Here is a 5,537-nt window from a genome sequence, read left to right as displayed (position 1 = left end):
CTGGACAGCCACATGCAAAAGAATTATACTGGACCACTTTCTTACATCACACACAAAAATAAACTCAAAATAAATAGAAGATCTAAAAGTGAGTCCTAAAGTTCCTAACGAAATCATAGGTAGTAATCTCTTTGACATCCGGCATAGAAACTTTTTTTTGATATGTCTCCTTTGGCTAGGCAAACAAACACAAATTTAAACTCTTGGGACTGTACCAAAATAAAAAGCTTTAGTACAGTGAAGGAAATCATCAATAAAAAAATAACTCATCTAATTGGAGAAAATATTTGCAAATGATATACCTAATAAGGATTAGTATCCAAGATATATAAAGAACTTTTACAACTCAACACCCCCCAAAAGGAATAATCCAATTAAATAATGGGAAGATGATATGAATAGACATTTCTCTAAAGAAGACATCCATATGGCCAACAAACACATGAAAAAATACTCAACATCACTTATTATCAGGGAAATGCAGATCAAAACTACAATGAGTATCACTTCACACCTATGAGAATGACTAAAATAAAAAACACAAGAAATAGCAAGTGTTGGCAAGGATGTAGACAAAAAAGAACACTCGTGTACTGTTGGTGGGAATGCAAACTGTGCACAGTGGAGCAGCAACTATGAAAGACAATATGGAGCTTCCTCAAAAAATTAAAAATAGATCTGTTCCCTTAGCAAGTTTCAAGGGCACTATACAGTATTATAACTACAGTCGCCATGCTGTACATTAGATCCTCATAACCTATTCATCTTGTAACTGAAGGTTCTTACCCTTTGACCACTATCTCCCCATTTGCCTCACCTCCCAGCCACTGGTAACCATCATCCACTATTTGTTTCTGTGAATTCACTTCTTCATTTTTTAAAAGTCCATGTGTAGATGATAGCACACAGTATTTGTCTTTCTCCTTCTGGCTTTTTTCACTTAATATAATGTCCTCCAGTTTCATCCATGTTGACACAAATAGCAGAATCTCCTTCTTTTTCATGACCAAATAATATTCACATTTGCTTTATCATTAAAGTATAATGGATATACAATATTATATTAGTTTCATGTGTACAACACATTAATTTGACAATTATACACACTACTCAGTATTACTCAACTAGTGTAATCACCATCTGTCACTATACCCTGTTATTACAATATCATTGAGTATATTCTTTATGCTGGACTTTTCATGTCCATGACCCACATTTTCTTCACCCATGCAACACTTAAGTTGTTTCATTGTCTTGGCTACTGTAATGAACATGGGGTGCAGATATCTCTGAGATCCTGTTTTCATTCCCTTTGGATATATGCCCCAAAGTGGGATTGCTGCATCACATGGTAGTTTTACTTTCATTCTTTAAAAAAAAAAAAAAAAGAGGCTGTATCAATTTATGTTTCTACCATTGTACAAGGGTTCCATTTTCCCCACAACCTTGACAATGCTTGTTTATATAGTCTTTTTTTATTTTTTATATTAGCAATTCTAACTATGACATAATAACTTTTCATTGTGGATTTGATTTGCATTTCCATGATCATTTGGAAAAATATCTATTTAGTCCCTGTTTCCATTTAAATTTTTTTAATTTTTAATTTTTTATTAAGATATAATATATTTTTAGCCCCAGGAGTTTATACACTTCACAGCACTCGCCATAGCACATAACCCTCCCCAATGTCTGTAACCCAACCACCCTCTCCCTACCCCTCTACCCCCAGCAACCCTCAGTTTGTTTTGTGAGATTGAGTCTCTTATAGTTTGTCTCCCTCTGAACCCATCTTCTTTCATTTTTTCCTTCTCTATGCCACAAACCCCCATGTTGCCTCTCAAATTCCTCATATGAGGGAGATCATATGATAATTGTCTTTCTCTAATTGACTTATTTCGCTCAGCATAATACCCTCTAGTTCCATCCATGTCGTTGCAAATGGCAAGATTTAATTTCTTCTGATGGCCACATAGTATTTATATATGCCACCTCTTCTGTATTCATTCATCTGTTGATGGACATCTAGGTTCATTCCATAGTTTTGCTATTGTGGACATTGCTGCTATAAACATTCGGGTGCACATGACCCTTCGGATCACTACATTTTTACCTTTAGAGTAAATACCCAGTAGTGCAATTGTTGGGTCATAGAATAGCTCTATTTGAAACTTGCTAAGGGAACAGATCTTAAGCTTGCTTATCAAAAAAAATTCAGATGGGTGCCTGGGTGGCTGAGTTGGTTGGACGACTGCCTTCAGCTCAGGTCATGATCCTGGGGTCCAGGGACTAAGTCTCACATCGGGATCCCAGATCCACAGGAGTCAGCTTCTCCCTCTGAACTTCTTCTCGCTCTTGATCTCTCTCACTGTCTCTCTCTCAAATAAATAAATAAAATATTACCAAAAAAATTCAGGTGGTTGTGAGGTGATGTGTTCATTAATTTTATTGCAGTCATCATTTTATAATGCATATGTATATTAAATCATCAAATTGTACACTTTAAATATATGTAATTTTATGTGCTCATTATACCTTAAAAAATCTGGAGAAAATGGTTGCAATGATAAATATTATGTTATGTGAATTTTACCACAATTGAAAAAATAAATAAATAATCAAAAAAATTAAAAATAGAATTTCCATATTACCCAGTAGTTCCACTACGTTATATTCACCCAAAGAATATTAAAGCATTAATTCAAAAAGATATATGCATCCCTAAGTTTATTGCAGCCTTATTTACAATAGTCAAATTATGGAAGCAATGCAAGTGTCCATCCATAAAGGAATGGACAAAGATGTGGTATATATTCACAATGGAATATTAGTCATAAAAAAATGAAATCTTTCCATTTGCAACAACATGAATGGATCTAGAGGGTATAATGCTAAGTGAAATTAGTTAGGGAAAGACAAATATCATATGATTTCACTTATATATAAATTTAAGGAACCAAACAAGAACAAAGTAAAAAAGAGAGAAACCATGAAACAGACTCTTTTTTCTTTGAAACAAACTCTTAACTATAGAGAACAAACTGATGTTTACCAGAAAGGAGATGGATGGGGGGATGGGTGAAATAGGTGAGAAAGACTAACAGTATGCTTACAATAATGAGCACTGACTAATGTATAGAATTGGTGGATCAGTACATTGTACATCTGGAACTAATATAACACTAGATGTTAACCATACTGGACTTAAATTTTTAAAAAATCTCTTAAATATACAGAAAAAACTGGTGGTTGTCAGAGAGTGGGCATGTATGGGGGATGAGTGAAATAGGTGAAGGGGAATAAGAGTGCAATGATCATGCACGGAGTAATAAAATTTTTGAATCACTGTGTTCTACATCTAATATAATTAACATATACACCTAATATAATATAAACTAATACGTTCACCTAATATAAATTAATATAACACTGCATGTTAATTATTCTTGATTTTATAAATAAATAATAAATAAATAAATAAATATGCAATCTATTTCCAATGTTTGAACTCACTCAAACACTCCAAGTCTTGGCAAGCACAAGTTATGATGCTTTGTTGGCTGCTTTATAGCCAAAATGTCTTTTAATTTTACTTGCCAGTAAGGGTCCTTGGTCCTCTATGTAAATATTGAAAGGGGAAAAAAAGACAACACAAATAATAATCCAAAAGAGGAGTAGTCGAAGAATGAGAAAGGAAAAAATGCAAGGTTGCAGGAGATTTTCATGCTCCTTAAAGACCCTTAAGCCACAGGCAGTCTATTCCTTCAATGTAACTATTATTAAGCACTACCCCAGGATGTGTTGATAGAATTCTAGACCTACCAGCAGAGTGGTCATCTAAACAGAAGCTCTTGTTTTCCTGGCTCTGCCCTGGTGTTTTAGGCTTATGAGCCCTACTCTCTGCCTCACTGGGATCATTTTGGAACATGTTTTCCTCAATTTTGGGCATCTTGATGTTATCTGGAATTAGGGAGACAATAAAAGGTAAGCTTTTTATAGTATAATATCTGGCTCTGACCCAGGGATGAGCGGGAGGAGAGGACTTCAGCTGCCATTGTGTGCCTTGATGACAGAACCTACTGCTCCCAGTTAAGGAGGTCAGGAACAAGGGCCTCGAGGGCCTCAAGAGCCTCTTACTGCAATAGCTAATGTTCTCAAACAACCCTGGGAGAAGGCAAACTTGAAAATAGTGTGACTGCTTTTCCTTAAATTAAAGAAGTTAGGGGTAGGGCAAGCAGAAGAGGAAATTAAGGCCCAGAGATGGACAATGACTTGTGAGAGAACACTGCCCAGTAATGGTGTAGTTAAGAGAGGAAACTTCTTCAACTCTGGCTGTCTTTAATTAATCCAGGAATTTCCCCCTTCCTCCTTAACTTCACCCAGACCCGCTTTGACTATGAAGAGAGTGGAATCCAGACTCACGCAGCAAGAGACCCCTCTTGGACCCGGACCCTGGTCCTTCACCTCCTGCCAGTCCTTGACCCGCTGCCCTGAAGCTGCATCTGCTATTGAAGCCCTTTCGCCCCTTCAATATAGTCCTGGAGCATACCATGACGGACAGGGCAGGAGGGGAGATCAAGCAGGAAGGGACTGGGTGGAACCATGAAAATGATGAGACCTACCTGAAGCACACCCCTGCCAATGACGCCAAGTGAAAGAGTCCAAAACCTAAAAACAAAGGGTGGCCAGTCTCCCTTAGCAATGTGGGTTTTTTGCCCAGGGTACCATGGGAACCAAGACAGCAGGAAAGGCAAACAGGGAAGCACCATCAATGATGGAGATAAGAACCAGAGATTCCTCATGTGGAGGCTTCAGACTCATATCCTTCTTCCTAGGCTTGAAGTCCCAGAAGGGCTTGAAATTAATTCTCTTAAGTCCTGTTCCTTCCCCATAGGTAAGGTACTGTCCCAAACTATTAACCTCATTCCCCCAGGAAATAAAACATTAAACAACCTTTTAGATAGGAAAAGGATCGTCAGTTTTTGTTTGTTTTACCTCATGCTGTTCACGTGGCCTTAGAAATGAAGAATCAACAGGGTTGCAGAATTCCAGAATTTCATTCTGATTTTTTTTTCTTTAAGTCTATACAATATGAAGTAGACATGTATAAGCTGTTAAACTCTTATTTTACAAATATGGAAACAAAGAATTGTTTTAAAGGGCTAATCATAAAAGCTCTGTGGTAAAGGGTCAAAACCATATGTTTAAGACAGAGCCTAGGTTTGGTTTTGTGTTTCTAACTGAATTTCTGACAGTTTTCCATTACAATTAAATTATAAGCCTTGGAGATCAGCCTAGGACCTGAAGATGCTGGAACAGATAATTCTAAGAGCACTCATGTTGCTCACTCTTTACTCATAGTTTATTCTTTCATTCTACTGGCCAGTTGCCAAAGTGATATGCAGACACCTGAATTGACCCCTTTCTAAATTTTGGAAAAATACATATATCTTTTAAAAGATATGTATACATTACAGTATTCCATCCCACTCTTTAATCCTGACTTAATTTTTAATTAATTAATTTATTTATTTATT

The 5,537-nt window shown here is 36.5% G+C and overlaps 1 long non-coding RNA gene across 1 annotated transcript; it reads right to left on the bottom strand.

Moving 5' to 3' along the window:
• Nucleotides 1–861: 861 nt before the first annotated feature.
• Nucleotides 862–4,501, bottom strand: LOC131821278 (uncharacterized). Its single transcript, XR_009349868.1, has 3 exons — nt 4,423–4,501; nt 3,823–3,960; nt 862–1,026 (listed from the first exon to the last, which is right to left on the bottom strand). It is a non-coding gene; the product is annotated as an uncharacterized LOC131821278 (long non-coding RNA).
• Between the last annotated feature and the right edge of the window lie 1,036 nt (nt 4,502–5,537).

The sequence above is a fragment of the Mustela lutreola genome, chromosome X (assembly GCF_030435805.1).
Source record: "Mustela lutreola isolate mMusLut2 chromosome X, mMusLut2.pri, whole genome shotgun sequence".
NCBI classification, from domain to species: Eukaryota; Metazoa; Chordata; class Mammalia; order Carnivora; family Mustelidae; genus Mustela; species Mustela lutreola.
This window is presented reverse-complemented; position numbering and strand designations above follow the sequence as displayed.